The 23,792-nt window shown below is 33.3% G+C and overlaps 1 protein-coding gene across 1 annotated transcript in view; it reads right to left on the reverse strand.

The window, feature by feature from the left end:
- Positions 1-23,792, reverse strand: part of LOTGIDRAFT_204198 (hypothetical protein) — a 106,974-nt gene that overhangs the window by 70,760 nt on the left and 12,422 nt on the right. Inside the window, exon 5 of the mRNA XM_009060430.1 lies at positions 908-930. The gene's annotated coding sequence lies outside the window, so the exon portion shown is untranslated. The remainder of the gene's footprint in view (positions 1-907; positions 931-23,792) is intronic.

Consider the following 23,792-nt stretch of genomic DNA (forward strand, 5'->3'; position numbering starts at 1 on the left):
AAATTTTAAATTGATAATTTTGCTTGAAAAAAACCCAAAACTTCTAAGATGGAAAGTTTAGAAAAAAGAAAATAATTAGGAATTATATTGTGAGTTAAAATATACAGTGGAACCCCGGGTATACCCACATTTCCATTATCGGATTTACAGATAGTTGAAACATGACATGACATTCCATAACTAGAGTTATGCCCCTTTCTGTTTGAACACCTGTCAAGTGTCACGTAAGCAGCACATGATAGACATGAGAGTACTGTTAATTTATTACAAATTACTTGTGAAAATAAACATCGATAGTAGTTGGTTTCTTAATTCAATAGCTATTTTTTCAATTTTAGGCAGGTCAAGAAAAGTGTAATGATCATGATGAAAAGACGTTAGGAAATACTCTAGATTATTATAATAGATATATGGAATCTGTCAAGGTTTGTATGAGTTGATGTGGCCCTCACATCATAGTGATTACCAGTTGTGTATGGTTGTAAATAAGAATAGCAGTTATACATTTCAAAGACTCCATGTAACTAAGTTGTGAGTTATGTTCACAACTCATGACCACTTTCATTATTCACAACTATACACAACTGGTCATCACTACGATGTGAGGGCCACTTTTAAATGAATAATCTTCTAAATATCTCCTTGATTTAAGTTCAATTAGGTGCCCTTGGTTCAAATCCTCCTTATGGTAAGAATAATTCTGATGCCTGTGCCAGTGCTTACAAAAGTCGGCCTGGTGTCGGTTCTCACCCCCTAAAAGTAATACCTATTTATATCATGTGATATTTATTTTTAGGCTATGCTATTTAGAAGAACATGTCTATTATTAAGCTATGAAGAAGCTAATAAAAACTACGTAAAAGCCAAACCTCTGAAAAAACAAGCAGTGAGTATGGAAAAAATTTAGTTTCTGTCCTTAAAATTTAATTTATGTCCGTCATCATTTGCGTTTGTTACAATTTACCCAATCAAGTGGGAATCGTGGCTACCATAAAAACAAGAAATTTGGGTAAAATTCACCAAGTAATAATCAGTAAAATTTGATAGGCCATTAAAAATAAAATACAGGGTAGTATTAAAACTATTTCAGGCAGAAGAAGCAAAACAGGAAGCTGAAAAACAGTTTTATAAATGTTCAGATACAGCTGGTATAGAGGTGAGTTGGCATTTATAGGGATTGTAAAGAGTTTTTCTAAACTTTGCATATCTGGGACCAAGCATCAATTTGAACCATTCCAATCTTTAAACAGATGTCTCTGGTTTCTGCAATTCCACTTAAACTTAGCGTTTTATGACGTCACTGATGTAAAGGTCCTTATATATTTAGCAGCGTTTGCAATGGTGACATCATAAAATGTTTAGCTCAAAGGATCAATAGGATAAAATTGGTCACTAACCCAATGGTTTCAGATTTTTAAAACCTTATTAGTAAAAATAATCCTATCATCTGGTATAGAGGTGAGTTGGGAATCAAATTGAGGCATAGAGTCTGGTGTGATTCAGTGACGGCTGCAGAACTTAAGAGACCATCATCAGGGCGTTAAATTGAAAAAGTTAGAGGGCTTTGAACTTGCATTTTATTCAATTTGAAAGAGTATTCTTTAAGATTATTACATTTTCGTAATGCCAAAAATGCAAATTTTGACTATATTTTATGACATGGCACCTTTGATGCCCTTGAAAACCATTAAAATCATGTTGGTAAAATAATCTTATTATCTCTTAAGAACTAGAAAGCTTGAAAGGAGCTGGTATTTTTTAAAATAAATTAAAAATAACATTTTTTGTTTCAGTTACGAAGTTTCCTACAGAAGAGAATAATTTCATTTGGTGAAACTTTAACGAAATTTACAGAATTTCAAATCAAAACTAGTCGAGAAACTTATACGAATTTAAGCAAAACTTTACAAGCAGTACGACAGCTGGAAATCTAGTCCATCTTTACATGTTATGTTTGCTCATACCAACAGTTTTATTCTCATGTAGAAAGAAAACCAAACAACTAAGGTTCAAGTGTAAGGTTCCTTTCCATTGGGGGAGAGTTACTCTGTAAGAAGATGGATGATATCATTCCAAACCAATTGTATATTTTACCTATTCTTGCTCATACATCCAGGATCCAAATATTGGACATTTTACCACTGTGTCCAAATTGTCTTGTTTTGTATCCAAAACTAGTATTATCAGGAAAACCAGAAAGCGACTAAGTGGTAACTACCTGTGACATCTCGCCATTTGAAAACTCCAACTTTATAGCTTTGACTTCATCTAGGCTTGTTGGAATTTTCACACAAACTAGTTTCAGATGTGATCTTTCTGTAAACCACTGTTCTATATTTCTAAATATTAATAATAACATCTTAACTTTCATCTCAGATGAATGAAATCTAACGAGTAGAATTGGGTCATCTTCACAATGTTAATATATTACGAACTTTTTGTTTTTGTTTTTTGTTTCTTGTGCAATACATATGTATGGACGCAGGCTGAGAATAGGTCAGTTGTCTGTTTGAATATTCCAATATTTCTATTTATGGTAATCAAAGTTATTAACTCAGAAAGCATGTAATGGAATTCTACTGCTGAAGACTCTTTGCTTTGTTAGTTTCTATCAGTAACCCCAAATAATAAAACAAAACATCTAGAGCTGTATTTCAAGTAGATTAGATTATATATAAATATGATTTGTACATTGTCTGCCAAAAATTGCCAAAATGAAAGTTAAATATGTTTTTAATCTAAATGTTCATTCTATTCATTTTATGTATGACAAGATCAACAACTTTTTCCTCAGAATTATTCAAGATATCATGAAATCAAAAACGTTTGTTATGAATATATACTTTGTAAATGTAATTGCATCCTTCTTTAAGTCATTCATCAAAGTCTGCTATTGATAAGTGCTCCTGTCAAGAAGCAATGAGTTAGACCTTAATTTCCCTTTAACCCTACATATATACACCAACAATATCCACATATCCACCACTTTCTTTTTGTATTTTGTCACAAAGTATTATAGAAATAGCAGTATTGTACTCCAACTTACCACTTTAAAGGGATTGTTTCTGTATAGCAAGATTACTTAATAAGACACCAGCTCAAAAAGCCTGTCAGAATGTACTTCGAACAAACTTTGTTGAAGTTTGTAATAGATTGCCCATTGTGAAGATGACTGTCTGAGTTGCTGTATTTAAAATCTCAAATTGAGGTCCAAGTAGTATAATCACAACATGCAGACTCCAGGGCTGTAACTAAGGTCTTTTTATTTTTGAGGCAAAATCCTGTTGTCTTTGAACTCAGTTATATGTCTTATATTGCAATGCCTTGATAGACTTCAAACGGTAGCTACCTTGTAACCAACTTTACCGTAGATATCAAATAAGCGATATCTTTTGAGGATATCATATTTATATTTTTAATTTCTTTAATTAGTTATGGCCAGGACATTTGGCTATCGAGTCCAAGTTTTCGAACTTATCCAAGAGATTTTGATAAATGTAAACGTGTTACTGATGAATTTTGAACTTTTATTTTGACATTCCCTATAGTATTAATAAGTTATTCCCTTTTTTAATTACTTCTTGTTGATTATTATAATTATTTATAATCATTGAAATAAATATTTTTTAACAAATAACTATATAGACTTTCAGTTAATAATGAATGTTGGATCGTTCCCTTGGTTTGGTTTGGTCTGGCAGGTCTTTTACCCCATAATCAACTATTGCTTTTGAAATTTTCCAAAATATACGGAAGTTGAAATATTCAATACTTTGACAGTGGGTTATACTTGGTACGGATTCAGAATTAAACAAATCAATACATGTATAATTATTTTAATTCATTCCCTTCGGTAGTCTTGTTTCACAAATAAATGGATGTTTGGTAGTACAGGATATGTCACCCCATTGATAGTCCTCAGAACCATACTGTAACAGCAGACAGTTCTGGTCATTGGCTACATTATTAGGTTGTCCACTATGCCAGTCTGTGTATTTAGAGGTATATGGTGTTCCTGTATCAGTCCAATCGAACTTGCCCTCTGATCTCTCATCATTACCACTTGTATAATATCCAGTGCTTAAAGCTCTCAAAGCTGAAATAGAACACATACGACGTTAAAAACACACCAATCAGATTGCCATTTGTTATAGTTTGTAAGCTGAACTGACCCTAACGATTCTGTGTAGATTAAAAGTCAAAGAGACTCACCAGACTTTAAGTAAGACTTAAACATTAACGTAAATACTAGATCATGTAACTTAATTCGTAAAAATGTAGCAATTCACCACTCTGGAATTTAAAACGGGGTTTTGGCAATTATGAGAAATTAGAGTAAATACAACCACAAATAAGAACCAAAGGTCTGGATCAGACGATGGAGGTCTATTCTTTTTAATCTATAAAGACCACAGTGACTGTGTGAACTTATTACAGGGCCAAATACGTCTTGCTTATGGTCATGCTACAGTTTTACAAACTATATATTTGAAAGGCAAGTTTTTACCTGCGTCTCCATTAATGTGATCCACCAGAAACTTTTGTTCTTCAGCAGTCGTAATGCTAACTAAAGCCGAATTGGCTCCCTCCAAACGACAGCTCTCGGCTGCCTCGTACCAAGTCATTGGTGTAACGTGAAACGTATAGCAGGATGTAACGTTCTGGAGTGACGTTTTAACTGACCCAACTGGACAAGATGGCACACCTACAGCAAAAGATTGTATGATTTATTTTATATCTCATCTTCTAATTCACCAGTTGTGCGTCAACTGTCAATAATTATACGGCAAGAAAATTGCAAAGGTGTAGGAGACATGGGTCTGTAATCAAGGTACTTGTTACGTCTTTTAACATTCATCCAACTAGGTCTATTCGAAATTTGGTTTCTACGCCACGATAAAAATATTATTACAACACAAACAATTTTAGGTATGTGGTCTCTCCAAACTATGTATGTCGTATGTGATTGGCCCAGTGGCAGAGTACTATCAGGTGTTCTCGAAGGATGAGCACATCGTACCTCCAGCGACACCCGCCACATTACGTATTTTTAATGATGTCAAACACCTGATGGTACTTCTCTTTGGAGGAGTCCACTCCTATACAACTTTTACTCTCAATTTTGCCATACGTTTGACAAGATTATGACGAACGGAATTGTACTGCTAGTAATGGATTTTATTCAATCGGAGAGTGACATCAAGATTGCAATATTGTGTGGTTGATGTTTTTCAAGAAACCAAGCAATAGATCTATATATTATAAGCAGTAGGGACTGGTTACAGCCTCCGCCCCCAGAAAAAATGCAGGAGAGCACGGGGAGGTTCCCATCTACTTTAGTCCATGGGCTCCCGGACCTGCTCCTCTAGTCTAGTTGATCCACTATAAGGCTGGACATTACTTACTTTTGCAAGTTGTATTATACACATACACGTCATCAACAGCAATGTCTCCATAAATATTATAAAACGAATGAGAAGGCCATGTTATTTCATACGAATCAGTGATACCCTCCACAACAATCTACAGATATAAATTCATAAATAAAATCTCCACAAAAACATCTAGAGGTGCCCTCGCACCACGGCGATTACCAGCTGCGTGTGGCTGCGAATAAGAGTACATGTACATGTGTACATGTATTTGGCATTGCATGTAAAGGTACCCCCCACAACATAGCAAATACCAGTTGCGTATGATTGTGAATAATGAAAGTGGCACGAGTTCTGCAACTCTCGACACAGTTGCATGAAACTTTACTTCGAACTTATAACCGGTATTCTCTTTCGGAACCATACGCAACTGGTAATCGCTATGATGTAAGTTACTCACTGAGCTAGAGATGGTATGGGGGTCTATGCCAGTGCCAGGTGATCCGACGACGATAGAGCTACCAATATCATCGATTGTATATAATAAAGCTACAACATCTCAATTGAAACCAACGATTTACCAGTCATTTTCACTTGCTCAATAGTATGTTTTGAGGAGACACCACAGGAACCAAATACGTTGAACGGCTCAAGGCTAGCACATCTAATTAGAAACTCTCACAAAATACTAATACTATAGTCATATATATCTAAACATCATTTATATTTACCTGATAGGCTGAAGATGTATACTCAGAATCTAAATTAACTTCTGCTAAATGCCAACCTTGACCATGGTTACCATCCATTGACCAAATCGGATAACCGTTACCACTACCAATCTGAAAACACGAATATATTTTTCTGATAAAACATACAATAATAGTAATAGCAAAGTTATAGTAAAAGTAGTGGTAAAGAAATAGTCAAGGTAATGGTAAAATACTAGCAATGCAATGGCAATGTAATAGTAAAAGTAATGGTAAAGTAATAGTAAAAGTAATGGTAAAGTACTAGTAAAAGTAATGGTAAAGTACTAGTACATGTAATGGTAAAGTACTAGTAAATGTAATGGTAAAGTACTAGTATAAGTAATGGCAAAGTAATGGTAAAAGTAATTGTTAAGTAATAACAAAGTAATGATAAAGTAGTATAAAGGCACTGGTAAAATAATAGCAAAAGAAAGAGTAAAGTTATAATGGTAAAGTAATAGTAAAGTAATTGTTAAGTAATAACAAAGTTAAGTAATAACAAAGTAATGATAAAGATATAATAGACGAGTTATTTTAAAGTTAAAGTAATGGTAAAGTAATAGTAAAGGTAATGGTAAAGTAAAGGTAATGGTAAAGTAATAGTAAAGGTAATGGTAAAGTAAAGGTAATGGTAAAGTAATAGTAGTAAAGTAATTTTACAGTAAAAGTAACGGTAAAGGTAACGACATACCTTAGCATATACGTTAAGAGTCCGTACATCTTTGCCATTCATATTATACCAAAATCTTATACACGCTGCAGGCGAGGGTTGGAAGGTGTATGACGTCATAGTATACGTATGATTTCCTTGCGTATGTGATGGATGATTTTTGGCATCCATATACATATAACTTCCTAAAAAAAGTACAACGTGTCATTCATTTAACATCTTCACAATATAACAAACTGTTTAATACCTTGACTGCAATAGCCACTATTCTTGTATCAGGGAAGTTTGGTAATGCAGTGATTTGATTGGATTTTACGCTAGCGGATAAGGCCAATGAAGGCCCTCGGCAAGGAGAACGTAAACATTGTGGCTTATTGTAAACAGACTTTCTGTGGAGAACTTTGATTTGCTAGCGTACAATCCAATCAAATCTTTGAATTTGTAAACTTTCGTGATGTGGCTATTGCAGTCAAGGTATATCTCGTATTATCTCGACAAAAATATTGTCAATATACAAATATTCGATAGAGCTTTATAGTTATCAGTGTAACTTTTCAGGTTATGTACTTTTGATGATTAGTCGCCAAGGATCTGAATGCAACTTTTACGTGCGATCATCCACCAAAAGTCAATACTGGTATAAATCGGGTTTGTTTTACGGAAATCTGAGAAATTTGAGTTTTGAGGGTATCGCTAAGAATATAAATGAATGAAAAATGAACGCCTGGAAGGGTGCTCTGTTTTCTCCCAACATGAGAGTCTAGGTCCTAGTTTTTATCATCTGGTAGAATTTATTTATTAAAATTAAATGTTTATCTTACCACGAGGAGATCCATAAGTATGATCTTCTATTGGTCCTGTTAGATAAGCGATCGAACCACCATGAGGTTTCCACTTGAAACCGTTACTAGTATGGCTTGTATCAAATCCACAAAATCTATCACTACTTTGAAAGTCACAGAATGTCATATTCAGGTTTCCATCTACAACTATAAATATTAAGATACTAGTAGTAGGGGGCAGAACTGGTATCGGCCCGACTTCCCCCACCCTCAAATCTTATCTCTGCAATGTCTGCTCGTGTTTGTCCTATACTGTGACATTCATTTTAAAACATCAAGACATGTTAGAAAAGGATCAATTGTGTGCCTACTATACTATTTGTTTTTTAAAAATAGCGAACCAATTAGAAAACAAATAAACAAAGAATTATCAAAACAAACAATAAAATAAACAAAAAATAGCTTACTCGGTTGAATTGTAACGTTGTTAGTTTGTAAAACAAGGACACCTTTACAAGTATTCAGTTCTCTGGACGTAGTTCCAAGTTTTTCTCTCAACATTTTCATTTGTTGAGTTGCATCCAGTAGGATCTGTTTAGTTTGATGAAGCTCTAGCTCCAGGGCTTGTACACGTTTGTCACCGCTTGTGTCATTCGCCATATTGATTTGGTTGTTTTGGAGTGCCTGTAACTGATTGGATAACGATGCTACGGTCGTCTGGAGCTGACTTAATTCACTACGAATGAGTATTTGATCGACTGGGTTACCCGTGGTCTTCTCGCACTGTCCTTGGTGTCCAAGTTGAACTGTATACAGACATTGACCACCAGAGAAGCTGCATCCCGGTGTAAATTCAGCACCAACCAAACTCAACCCTAATGCCAACCAAACGAACAGCATGTCGTTTCCTCAGAATTCTATCTTAAGAAAGAAAAAACATCAGAACAACACTATCCTCGTTAATATTTCTTTCTCAATAAGATTTAGTTTTTGTTTTGTTTTTCCAAACATAACCTAGGCATTGTGCCTTAAAAATTTCATGACTTACCTGACAACTGGGGATAAACGAAATGACAAAAACGACAAAATGTCACCCGGTAGCCTATTCTTGATATGAGGCCACCATCATGGCGACCAAACTATTTTAAAGGGTTATCTCGATTTCTGTATGGGTTGGGTTGAGATAGCCATTTATAAGTGTCGTATTATCATCAGGACACGTGTGAAAAAATGAAATAAAGAGGGAGTTTTTGATCGCTTTTGTCGATTTCCAATTATCGAAAGATATTATAGGTTCTCCGTCTAGAGCACTTTTGGTTTCGGTTAATTTTCCCTTTATACGAACGAAATGACGTAATTTCCGGAGCTATCGACATGCATCACTAAAAACAGAGAGCCAGGCCCAAAAATCTTTCATCGAGCCATGCCGGGAGGTAATGATTGAAAACAATTATTAAAGATCTTGTTTTTTCTATATAAAACTACAAAAATTGATATTATCAATTAAATTATTAGGAGAATACAAACATTGAAATTTAGACATACAAATATTGAAATTTAGATATACAAATATTGAAATTTAGATATACAAATATTGAAATTTAGATATACAAATATTGAAATTTAGACAAACAAATATTGAAATTTAGACAAACAAATATTGAAATTTAGATATACAAATATTGAAATTTAGATATACAAATATTGAAATTTAGATATACAAATATTGAAATTTAGATGTACAAATATTGAAATTTAGACAAACAAATATTGAAATTTAGACATACAAATATTGAAATTTAGACAAACAAATATTGAAATTTAGATATACAAATATTGAAATTTAGATATACAAATATTGAAATTTAGACAAACAAATATTGAAATTTAGACATACAAATATTGAAATTTAGACATACAAATATTGAAATTTAGATATACAAATATTGAAATTTAGATATACAAATATTGAAATTTAGACAAACAAATATTGAAATTTAGACATACAAATATTGAAATTTAGATATACAAATATTGAAATTTAGATATACAAATATTGAAATTTAGACAAACAAATATTGAAATTTAGATATACAAATATTGAAATTTAGATGTACAAATATTGAAATTTAGACATACAAATATTGAAATTTAGATATACAAATATAAAAACTACCAAAAAAATATAAGAACTAATTTAGACTACAAAAGAGATGTTGGATGGAAGGCGAATTAGAAAAAATTACGAAACGTTGTAAAAAGCATGAGCAAGACCATTGTACCACTCAAGGTGACCATAGTAGAACCTAAAAGAAAAAAAAAGATTAAGTATATATATGTATGTGTATATAGTTTGTATCTGTATCTTGTTCTGTCCTATCTCAAACTATAATCAAAATTGATTTTCTAAAACTACTCAAGGGAAGTAATAAATCTTGTAGAACTATTGTGATACAATGTATATTGTAGAAGATATAGATTTTAAAGGCTATGTGCTTGATAACAGTAACTCTATTTAAGATCATTTTGTCTCTACTTCCTCTCATAAAGATTAATTGTAAGATGGTGCTAAAAACAAAATATTCTGTCGTCATCAGAAGAAATGACAAGTGTAAATTGTGTTGAAATGTTATTTACTGTATTATTAAAGAAGTGTGTTATACCATGATATATTCCCTTGTGCTTTTTGTTAAATGTCTTTCAAATCTGATTAAAATTGAAATATAATACTCACCACACTCTACTCCAGCATCAGACATACTTTTATATACAATTTCTTTCAATTTCTCTTGACTGCCACATGAACTTACACAATTCAGGTAAGTATCTACTAGACTGAGAAAATACAAATTTTAAATAATAAATAGATAGATAGATATCGACTCGGGCAGGCTCAGGCATCACATTTTTATGTCGATTGGGAGTAGATTATAACTGATATTTTTAGAGAATTTTCAACATGTCAAATTCCAAATTTGTTAAAACATTTGATGCCTAAACAGAGCCAATTACGATATTTAAAAGTATTGTGCGTTGTGAGTCTAATCTCGATAAGTGAACACAAATATTTAAAACTAGCTGTCCTGATGAGGATTTTATATCCTAAACACTTAGCTGTAGTGTGAGATGAGCTCAAGTGAATTCAAAAAAGACAAATGTAAGATTACGAACCTACAAGCTTGCGAATGGGTCATATAAGTTGTTCTTGAACTCAGCATGGTATCTTTACAAGTTGATAATAATGAAGTCGTACAGGCGTTAGATAAGTCAATGGCAACCATCACTAGAATATTTGAAATAAAACAAACTATTATTTAAAAACATGCTCGTGCCTATTGGTTCATGTTAATTTATAGTGTGACCACCGACCACTTTCCGTTATCAGTAGGGGGATACAATTCAATATCTATTTCAATATTCAGTTTTCAAAACTCGACACGAATTACAATATCATTAAATATAGGTTACCTTATTTTCATTTATGTAAACAAAAATGCTAATACTTATATGAATAGAAAGTAGAGGTGTTCTGATGACTTGGAAAAATACCATTTTGTCTCACTTAATTCATAATTAGCTTAAGTAGAAGAGAATCACCAGCAGAATTCCAAGAGTGACCGATCAAGGAAGGTCACAGGGTCTTTTTGTTTATTCAGACTGTACATTCATGGACATTTATGATTGGTTAAAATATATTATATGCAATAAGAACATAATGATATGATTAAGAATACATGATAATTTATTAGAAACGCCAATTAATCAAATAGTTTGCTTAATTTGACACTAACAAATAAGGGATATGTCCAAAATAATTGCAATTCTAATACCAGCTATCAGTAATACTTTTACAATTATAAAAAACAGATGAAAAAGTGTTGGTTTTACAGTGTCCTTCCGAGTGGGAAAGTATCTATTTAGTACAAACAATCAAATTTCACTCATGGAAAACTGGTGGAAAACAACGAATATCTAAAAAATTGCACTATTTACAAAGAAATAAAATATTAATATTAAATTTACTTACAGGAAACGACACCCAAAATTAGAGAAACCTTCATTTTGTCAATTTAGTTTAAGCCTGATACTATACGTGTAAACAACGGAGTAGGTATTTGCTTTCTGCGCCAAGTTGTATATTGTATGAGTTTATAAAACTACTAAATGGGGTTGTGCAATTTTAATTCAATTCTTAGAAAACTTTGATGATTAGTACTGTGCATAAACTTAAAGTCACTATATGTCAGATTATAAAGGGGATCGAAAAAAATTATAGCGCTGCTAGATTTGTTTGTGAATCTGTCTTTTTGCATTGTTGTTCGCTGATTTTGTGGTTTGAAAGAAGGTGCTGTTTCTGATGATTTTACAATAATAGCTATCTGTACGTGCGTATTGTTAACTTGGCCCTACTTCCACAAATTTTAAATTGGTCATACAGTATTGACTTTATATTGAAAATTCTTGAATATCCTCCTTTTAAATGAAAACACTTTAAAATTCTATGACGCTAAACAAATTCATGGAATTGTACAGTATTCAAAATTAAATTTAATCAGAGCACAAATACAAATTCCCCGAAAAACTCAAATATTATTCAAGGTTGTGTGATTGTCTATTCAGCATGCCCATGCAAAGATTGTTTTTGATTTGTAAAGACATTAAAATGAAATGAAATAAGAGGACGTTTAACGATTAAGATATGTCTGTTTGAATACCAGTTAACGGTAACATGTCAAAACGGTAACAAATTTTAATAGTCAAAACGGTAACAGATCTGCCAAAACGGTAACAAGATATTTTGGTTAAAACGGTAACAGATCTGCCAAAACAGTAACAAGATATTTTGGTTAAAACGGTAACAGATCTGCCAAAACCTTAACTCAATAATATGAATTATTATTATGATCAGTAAGCTTAAACAGTGTACTCCGACATTCTGCGTAATCCGAAATCATTTTCTAGTCCCGATTGATTTCCTTCTTATTGGGCTAGTTTGATTATATATGTTATATTACACTAGGACTCGTGTAAAATAGAATTAAAAAAAGGAGTTTTATGTCCTACTTTTCTTCCTGTTCTAGTTTGGGTTTAAGCTGCAATTACGGACGTGTTGGGTTTGAAACAGATGTAAGCAGAACATTGGATTTGTTAAGGATTTGGATACGATCATTGTGTCCAAACCACACCCCGTTTAGTCATACTAAGACCATGTCAAAACCGGTATTCGTGATACGATTGGATACGATATGCTTTGGTCCGTTTTTTAATGAGTTTGATTCCTATTTTATTCCTATATCTAAATATAACATTGTCTCAAGTCGTCAAACACAGATAATTCTGAACATACATGGATTTGAAAGTTCACATTTGGATGGTGAGCTGTGAACACTATTACTGATTAGCTTACCTAGAAAAAAATCTTTCTGAGACTTACGGTATGAATGGCCAAACGGGTGGCGAACCGTCCCTTTAATAGAGATGTGAAACGTCGTTCAGCATGCACTAAGGAAATTGTGCCCGACAGCTGCATTGGTCTACTTTTTTCCAATTTCCAGTAATTATCGAAGGATTTTATAGTTGCAGTCTAGAGCCGTTTCGGTTCCGGTTAACTTGCCCATTGTACGAAATACTTCACGTTAGTTTCATATTGGACCATACCTTAAAATTTGTCAATATCCCAACAGCCACAAATGACGTATAGTTGTGTCAGTTGAATTATTCAGTCTTTTTTTTCGAACCGAGTCACAACATTCACTAACATTCACGAGTCTGTGAGGACAAGATAACAAAAACATTTCACGATCATTTTTTATTATAAAACTAGTAAAAAAATATCATCAAAATAACAAATAAGAAATTTAGACAAACAAATATTGAAATTTAGACTAACAAATATTGAAATTTAGACATACAAATATTGAAATTTAGATGTACAAATATTGAAATTTAGATATACAAATATTTAGATATACAAATATTGAAATTTAGACATACAAATATTGAAATTTAGACAAACAAATATTGAAATTTAGATATACAAATATTGAAATTTAGACAAACAAATATTGAAATTTAGATGTACAAATATTGAAATTTAGACAAACAAATATTGAAATTTAGATGTACAAATATTGAAATTTAGATATACAAATATTGAAATTTAGACAAACAAATATTGAAATTTAGACAAACAAATATTGAAATTTAGACAAACAAATATTGAAATTTAGATGTACAAATATTGAAATTTAGATATACAAATATTGAAATTTAGACATACAAATAATGAAATTTAGATGTACAAATATTGAAATTTAGACAAACAAATATTGAAATTTAGATATACAAATATTGAAATTTAGACAAACAAATATTGGAATTTAGACAAACAAATATTGAAATTTAGACATACAAATATTGAAATTTAGATGTACAAATATTGAAATTTAGACAAACAAATATTGAAATTTAGATATACAAATATTGAAATTTAGATATACAAATATTGAAATTTAGATATACAAATATTGAAATTTAGATATACAAATATTGAAATTTAGACAAACAAATATTGAAATTTAGACGAACAAATATTGAAATTTAGATATACAAATATTGAAATTTAGATATACAAATATTGAAATTTAGATATACAAATATTGAAATTTAGACAAACAAATATTGAAATTTAGATATACAAATATTGAAATTTAGATATACAAATATAAAAACTACCAAAAAAATATAAGAACTAATTTAGACTACAAAAGAGATGTTGGATGGAAGACGAATTAGAAAAAATTACGAAACGTTGTAAAAAGCATGAGCAAGACCATTGTACCACTCAAGGTGACCATAGTAGAACCTAAAAGAAAAAAAAGATTAAGTATATATATGTATGTGTATATAGTTGGTATCTGTATCTTGTTCTGTCCTATCTCAAATTATAATCAAAATTGATTTTCTAAAACTACTCAAGGGAAGTAATAAATCTTGTAGAACTATTGTGATACAATGTATATTGTAGAAGATATAGATTTTAAAGGCTATGTACTTGATAACTCTATTTAAGATCATTTTGTCTCTACTTACTCTCATAAAGATTAATTGTAAGATGGTGCTAAAAACAAAATATTCTGCAAGAAAAACTCGCGTTTTATTATAATTTTGAGATAGAATTGCAGTTTTATCAAAATGGCACAACATTGTATTTTTTAGATTGCTGGTTTCGGGTTTGTCTTTATGGTTTTGGGGTTATAACAAGCAGCACTGGTGGATTTGATGCCAGACAGGGTATGCCCATTCTTCTAGACACCTGATAACACTTTTATGTTACTTTACATTGTGAAAGAATGGCATGTGGCCCGTCTGGAAAATTTTGAGGCCCCCGCTTGCCTCTCTCAACTGAAGTTTTCTAGAAACACTACTGATTGGTAATACTTGGTTTATCATTGGTATTTTTCTTTAATATCAAAGTACATAACCCTTTACACGTGTCATTTCTTCTGATGAACATCACATTTAACAAAAAAACACACGGAATTATATTTTGGTATAACACTTTTCTTTCATAACAAAGTACAAAACGTTTTACTCTGTGACCCACCGGCGCCACACTTGTGTTCAAGTCAATTAAAAAACAAAATGTAAGATTACGAACCTGCAAGCCCGTGAATGTCTATTATCATTCCTAGAAATTAAATCCTTGATGGATCTATACATAGAATTTTGACAAGTTGACACCAATGAATGCGGACAGGCGTTAGACAAGACTTTATCTTTGGTTACTGAAAATAAATAATAGATACCTGTATATAAATATATATGAGGCTGACAGAATGGAAGTTAATTAAGGTGTCAATCTGTATAAACAAGTAATTGTCAGAATGGGTACTAACAGGTAGGCCTATTTACTCGATAAATTTGGTTGTTTTTGGTATATAAAACAGTAAAGAGGTTTTCTACAATCTTTATGTGTATCGGGGACATTGATAGCATCAATGTGCAATATTCCAAACTTCATTCAGACGTCTGTGGCTCTTGTAATTCCATTAAAACTAAGTGTTTGATGACGTCACTACCCGCGAAGGGCCTTGTGTGATAAAGCTTATTTAGCGATTAGTGACGTCTGATTGAAATTTGGAATGGTGTAAATTGATGCTATCAGCCTCAGTTATAAATTAGATAAGTGGATAGCATTTTTCATATGGCCGATTTCAATACCCATTCAAATTTGTAGTCAGAACTTGTCAAAAATGGATATTGTCTTTTCAATAAGCGTTGGAACTCAATTTTCTTTATCAGATTATAAATTCTAAGGTTATCCGTCAAAAGAAAGTAGAAATTCGTGAAAAAATCACTATGATAAATATTTTTCAAGAACTCCATACTTTCTCGAGTTATCATTTCGTTTATAATATCCGGGTTATATCAGTAAGGAGTTAAGAATTTTTAGCCGACACCAGCCAACTCTGAGAATCATTGGACATGAATTAGAATTTCTCTTACCTTGAGCTTGGGTGGTGGTCGAAACTATGGAACTTGGTTGTGGAATTGAGGTATGAGATTCACCACACTTGATACCACGATCAGAAAAAAGTTTGTATGCATATTTTTTCAAGTATTCTGAACTACCACATGATTTTATACAATCTAGGTAAGTATCCAATATTCTGAGAAAAAAAACCAAATTAAACAGAAACTCATAACTCCCAGCTCATGGTATTAAAAAAATTTGAGCGCTTATCGCCTTTGTTCCTGAAATTTGAAATAGTATTCATAAATCTTCAAAATGCAAAATATACATCATATTAAAGTTTACGCCAATTTCGTCAAATAGCACACCTTTTCGAAATAAGATATTTTCTTAAAATGCTGCTCGTGAAGTTTAGAAATGAACCAATGTTAATAGAGTCTAGGTTCATGTTTATAGAGTCTAGGTTCATGTTTATAGAGTCTAGGTTCATGTTCATAGAGTCTAGTTTCATGTTGATAAAGTCTAGGTTCATGTTCATAGAGTCTAGGTTCATGTTCATAGAGTCTAGGTTCATGTTTATAGAGTCTAGGTTCATGTTCATAAAGTCTAGGTTCATGTTCATAAAGTCTAGGTTCATGTTAATAAAGTCTAGGTTCATGTTCATAGAGTCTAGGTTCATGTTCATAGAGTCTAAGTTCATGTTTATAGAGTCTAGGTTCATGTTAATAGAATCTAGGTTCGTGTTTATAGAGTCTAGGTTCATGTTCATAGAGTCTAGGTTCATGTTTATAGAGTATATGTTCATGTTAAAGTTGAGTCCTTATTTAATTTAAAAACAATGATTATAACCTACGAACCTGCAAGCCTGTGATTTGGATGTAATAGAAATCATTGAGCTGAACATGGAACTTTGGCAAGTTGATAACAATGATTGCGTACAGGCGTGAGTCGTGTCCATGACAACCATTACTAAAATGTGAAAAAAAAAACATTCCGTAAATACATGCTTTTGCCAATCGCTCTTAAAGAGGCTTGCAGAGAGGTTTTTTTCTAATTTTTCATGTTTATTTGGGACTGACAGCATCAATTTGTACCATTCCAATTTTTAATCAGACGTCTTTGGTTCCTGCTATTTCACTGAAACTAAAGTGTTTGATGACGTCACTAATCGCAAAAAATTATCTATCACATAAAGCTATACGCGATCAGTGACGTCATCTAACAAACACTTAGTTTTAATACAATTGCAGGAACTACAGACGTCTGATCGAAAATTGGAATGGTACAAATTGATGATATCAGTGTCCAAGATACACATTAGAAAAAAATTAAGAAAACCTCTTTACAATCTCTTTAATTAATTTCCAATTTGACCACAGAAAACGGCCAATTTCTGTCATTAATTATGTTTTGATGGAATAATTTTTTTCAATATACGTTTTAAGTAATCAATAGATATAGAAATAAAATATTAATATTAAATTTACTTACAGGAAATGACTCCCAAAATTAGAGAAACCTTCATTTTGTCAATTTAGTTTAAGCTTAAAAATATACGTGTAAACAACGGAGTAGGTATTTGCTTTCTGTGACAGTCGTACCCTGTTAAATTTATAACTGTTTAAAGATATTGTGTAATTTTAATAGAATATTCATAGAAGAGGCCAATAAAATTAATTAAATAGTACTACGCATGCACTTAAAGGCACTACATGTCATGTTGATCTGGATCCTTGTATAATAATCATTATAAAGATCAAAGAAAGGATGTACTAAATTTGTTTTTGAATTCAGATTTTTGCCTTGTTGTTCAAGTCTAGGCTTCAATCCCGGTATAGGTTGAAATTATACCTTCGGATTTTTTAACCCGGTTTTCCCCTGTCAGTGATGCATGTGATGAGGGGCTGACATGGAAAAACAGTCCAGTTGCTCGGATGCGACAATAAACCGGCCCGTGTGCTACAGGCTGCGCAAGTTAAAGGTCGAAAAAGAGCAGGCTAATGCCACTGTCGTTGTAAAATATCCCTAATTACACACTGCATGGCGTTGCCCGTCTTCATTAGTAAGACGTAAAACTCAATTCGTTTCATTTTCTTGCATAACTTCTTTTTCTGTTTCAAATGTGTTATAACGAATATATTATGCTATTTAAATGGGTTGAATGGACAAAAAAATAGTATTGCGCAATATTTTTATGCGCAAATGGAAATTCACCACAAACATTCAAAACTTGTTCATGGTTGTGTGATTCTCTATTCGCCATATCTATAAAAGTGAAATGACGATCATAGACAGATTTAAAGACTTAAATATGTCTGATTTTATAGTTTCGATAAAAAAAATTCACAAAATGAAATTAGACTGCAGCTCTTGTTTATATTTTGAATCGGTTCTAATTTGCTGCAAATACTCGTAGGATACTGCCGACATTAATTATAATCACTCATAAAAAACCCGAATAATTAAATTCATTGCCCTGTTTTGAAACAAGACTGGCGAACCTGTTTGAATTTATTATCAAATTCTCCCCTTGTTAGATATTTTACTATGACAATCGGCGTCTCAGCATTAGTAATCATCAGTAAACAAAATTACTGGCCAGTTACTTCTGTTGTTAGTAAACAAAAACAGAGACAAAAACAGGTCCAAGCTGTATATAAAAGCAAACTTATTTGGTAAATATTTTGTAACTACAACCATGTCCTCTAGCTTGTAGTTTGTGGACGTTATCAGATACCCAACGAATCTTTGGAATCAGGAGGATGAACATATATTTTTTTGCCTTAATTTCGTGTGTTTCTGGTTTAATTTCGCCGATTCCACGGAGCAAGACCTACACGTCTTGTATCCATGGTTTCAGTGATTCTTGGACAACCGAAGAACAGAAAGATTTCGCCTGTACAGCTCAAGAAAAATGGCACACGGACATAAGCCAGAAACCAACAAATGGTTTACATAAAGTGGAACGAGATTGGTTTCACAGTCTAGAAAGTTTAAAGGTCTTGAAACCACAACATCGTCAACCATGTATCCGAAAAGAATATCGACTTCTTACAGATGATGAACGCAACAGATTTCACGAGGCTCTTAATAGACTGAAAAGGATTAAGGTACGTGAGCTATAAAATAATTTTCATTTCTTTTAACAAATAGGTTAATCTTTTCGTTGAAAATCTTTATTTTTTCGTGAATTGAATATTTAATAGATTTTCTTTGTGGTCAATTGTGTAATGGTAACCTTGAGTAACTGTCACATCATAGCGATAAACAGTTTGGTTGTGAAAAGAATATCAATGTAACTAAGTTGTGAGTTGTGTATGGTTGTGAATATGAAAAGCTGTCAAGTTTTGTACACAGCTGAGTTGTGAGTTGTGTTCAGAACTCATGACCACTTTTATTATTCTCAACCATATACAACTTGTATATTACTATAGTGTGTTATACAACTGGTGATAGCTATGGTATGAGGACACCTTTAGATCGAATGATTTTCCTTTTGAAGAAATCATAAAGTGATGAAATGCAATAAAGCAATAAGAGTTAAAACATAATATAAATTATCAACACAATTATCATGTGAAAATCCGAAACGTTCAAATGGAAAACGTCCGGGACAATAAAATTTCATTAAATTTGAGTTATACATGAATAAGGTGCTGTGATCAGCAATGTGAACGAGAATTGAAAAATTCTTGACACATTTCTTGGTAAGTTGAAGCCGGTTTATAATCAATATCTACACTCAAATAAGGGGCCTAGCTAACTATTACATGTATCATTTTGCATGTCTGTTGTCATCAGGCCAATCAGTTTACGTCCTACTTTTCTGCATCTTGTGGGCTAATGAATTCAGCCCAATCAGTTGTAGGAAAGTAGGATGTAAAACTCCATTGCATTTCATTATGGAATGTGCTCTGACATGTAACCTTCAAGTCTTTAGATTTTTACCTAGAAAAATATGCATGCCCTGGAAAGTTACGATTACGATTTCACAATATTTTTTCCAGGAAAATACCCGTAAAACAAATCCTTAAAGAAAATAATACATGGTAGTTCAATTCATAAAATAAACAATGTGCTATTGTAATTTAGAATATCAGATATGTTTGGTTCACTCCTTATTTTTCATTCTTTATTCAAGCGAATCCATTAAATAATAAATAAATAATAATCTTTATTAACAGTATTTAGGTCTACGACCCATATATACATATATCAATAAAGTACAATATTATGATGTGTCCATTGCTGACTAACAAATCGGTTTACTAATTTCGTTACTAGACACTAAACAATGTAGTCAAACGGTTATTGAAACTATAAAATAATTTTAATGCTTCTGTTAAAGCGGTTGTAAAAAGGTTTTCTAAAATTTGTAGGCCAGTGACGGAGCCGAGGGTGGGGAGGGGGGTTGAAATATCTGAGGTTGCTCGAATTTCTATCATATTTAGGAGATTTTTGCCCCCTGCCCTCCTGTGGCTCCGCCGCTGTTGTAGGCCTATATGTGCATCGGGGGCACTGATAGCAACAATTTGCACCAATTCAATTTTCAACCAGACGTCTATGGTTTCTGCAGTTCCACTAAAACTAAGTGCTAGATGAAGCCACTAATCCCAAAAAATGCTTTTATCACGTCATCAAACACTATTGGTTTTAGTGGAATTGCAAGAACAAGACATCTGATTAAAAATTGGAATGTTGCAAATTGATGCTATCAGTATCCCCGATACGCATAAAAAATTTAGAAAAATTCTTTACAATCCCTTTACTATATTAATTATAGCTCTCCAGTGGTATAAGCCAGTATGACTTGTTTGTTAAACTACATACGGCCTATTACGCCCCGGGTGCTCATGGTGGAGCGAGTTTTCTCCCTTGGCATAGAGAGTTTCTTAAAAGGTACGTTTAATCATTTTGTGTCACGTGTCACGCTTCGACGATCTCGTTTCATTGATTTCTAGAAGTTTAATTCAATGACAAAATATTTTCTTTGAATTTGTATCCCTGAATCCTAAAGGATTTTCAAGACGGGATTAAAAAAAAAGTCCTTTGTGGCAAAGTTGCAGAATGACACTCTCTTGAAATTATCTCCCCTCACAATATGGCAGACATACAAGCTACAAGAGTCCTGATGCATAGATAGGGAAAAATGTACTAGCAGGCCTCTTAATAGCTATAGTATGAGGATACCTTAAATTTTAGAATACAAAATCAGTTTACGTAAACATGCTGTCATTTTAACACTACAAATAATCAATTGTTGTTTTTCCAGGTTTGAGATAGCTTTAAGAATGATAGACCCCACAGTCTGTCTACCTTACTGGGATAACACGCTAGACAAGGCCCTAGAGAACCCTTCCGAATCTATTCTCTGGTCGTCACAGTTCCTCGGTAAGTTGGAAGATTTTGTCATTTAGTTAACCTTCGTCCCTGTTATAACATTCTGACCTCCGCCATTCACAAACGTCGGGATACAAGAAAGGTGGCTATTGCAGTCAAGGTATAAGTACGAAGTTTGTAATAGCTTGGCATTGTGAAGATGAAGTTTGTAATAGCTTGACATTGTGGAGATGAAGTTTGTTATAGCTTGACATTGTGAAGATGAAGTTTGTAATAGCTTGACATTGTGGAGATGAAGTTTGTTATAACTTGACATTGTGAAGATGAAGTTTGTTATAACTTGACATTGTGAAGATGAAGTTTGTTATAACTTGACATTGTGAAGATGAAGTTTGTAATAGCTTGACATTGTGAAGATGAAGTTTGTTATAGCTTGACATTGTGGAGATGAAGTTTGTTATAGCTTGACATTGTGAAGATGAAGTTTGTAATAGCTTGACATTGTGAAGATGAAGTTTGTTATAGCTTGACATTGTGAAGATGAAGTTTGTAATAGCTTGACACTGTGAAGATGAAGCTTGTAATAGCTTGACATTGTGAAGATGAAGTTTGTAATAGCTTGACATAGTGGAGATGAAGTTTGTAATAGCTTGACATTGTGAAGATGAAGTTCGTAATAGCTTGACATTGTGAAGATGAAGTTTGTTATAGCTTGACATTGTGAAGAGGAAGTTCGTAATAGCTTGACATTGTCAAGATGAAGTTCGTAATAGATGACATTGGCAAGATGAAGTTCGTAATAGCTTGATGTCAAGATGAAGTTCGAAATAGATGACATTGGCAAGATTGAGTTCGTAATAGCTTGACATTGGCAAGATGAAGTTCGTAATAGCTTGACATTGGCAAGATACCGTTCGTAATAGCTTGACATTGTGAAGATGAAGTTCGTAATAGCTTGACATTGGCAAGATGAAGTTCGTAATAGCTTGACATTGTGAAGATGAAGTTCGTAATAGCTTGACATTATGCAAGATGAAGTTCGTAATAGCTTGACATTGGCAAGATAAGATGTTTAGGACCAAACCCCCTATATGAATACCAACAACACTAATAGCAACTTTTTTCTGCAGGAAATGGGGATGGTTTTGTAACATCAGGACCATTTTCTCGCTGGCAAACATCGATCACTGGCGGAACGCTAGACCGTAATGTAGAATCATCGCCTTCCAATCTGATGAACAACGGTGTCATAAACAGACTCATGGTTCATCAAACATTAGCCAATATATCTTGTCAAAACAACTGCGAATTTGAAGCATCACATAGCGCTGTTCACCTGTTCGTCGGTGGGAAAATGGCTTCTCTTGTTTCGGCTCCGGAAGATCCAGTCTTCTACATGCACCACGCATTCGTTGATTGTGTTTGGGATATCTTTCGCCAAAGGCCAAATGTGAATCCCGTAAACGATTATCCGAAATCAAATTTTGGCAGTTCGTTCAACCGTCCCAATGCGGCCATGTCACCGTTTGACGGCTACCTAAACATTGCTGGTACCGAGGATTACTCGAGCTATTATCGATGTGCACCCAGACCACTGTGTGCTGGACCCGACGCTGTCAAAGATTCCAAGTATATTTTATGTGAGCGAACAGATCGTGGTTTGATTCTGAAATCAGCTTTAAGAAACACCAGCCCGGAGACGTGTGATCCAATGGAAGTAGATCAACCACAGAATTCATTTTGTATCAACGGAGAATGTGATACCGATATGTGGTCCTTCATTCCAGTGAGTGTCGTGCACGTGAAGTTCGAGCCCATTGCCGAAAAATCATCAACGTTTCCTGTCCACAATGACCGACCATCATACGATATAGATGTGTACAGCGGCATGAACTTCGGCTTGGCAAAAAATCATTCTTGCTCTGAGGACAATAGCTGCTGTAAACGCAATCGCGGTGTTCATCTTCATGCAGTTGGACTCAATTACCAAGGTTTGTATAAAGAACGTGTTTTCGTGGATCCGAGGCCGTTGATTGCCTCAGCAGACGCATGTGTCGGGGTTCCCAATCCAGTAAAATACGGTCAAGTCAAAGTCCGCCTAAGGGCCTCTGATAGTTGTGGACATGTTTGTCAACCATATTGTGCAGTTCACGATCCAAACGGAATCAAACCAGTATCCTATCAAAGATGTTCAGGAGACATCGCGGTGAATTCACGACAACCGCAAATGTACAGCAATAGTCTTAAAGAAGTCGAGGAAAATCGATGGGGTAGCATTGATACGAACAGTCTACATTTGCCCATGACGAAACGAAAAGCATATTTCGTGATATTCCATTGCGATGGAGGCTCTCTGAATCATTTCTTTCCAAATATTGACGACGATTTCCTACCTCAACC

This window comes from Lottia gigantea (genome assembly GCF_000327385.1).
Source record: "Lottia gigantea unplaced genomic scaffold LOTGIsca_42, whole genome shotgun sequence".
Lineage (NCBI taxonomy): Eukaryota > Metazoa > Mollusca > Gastropoda > Lottiidae > Lottia > Lottia gigantea.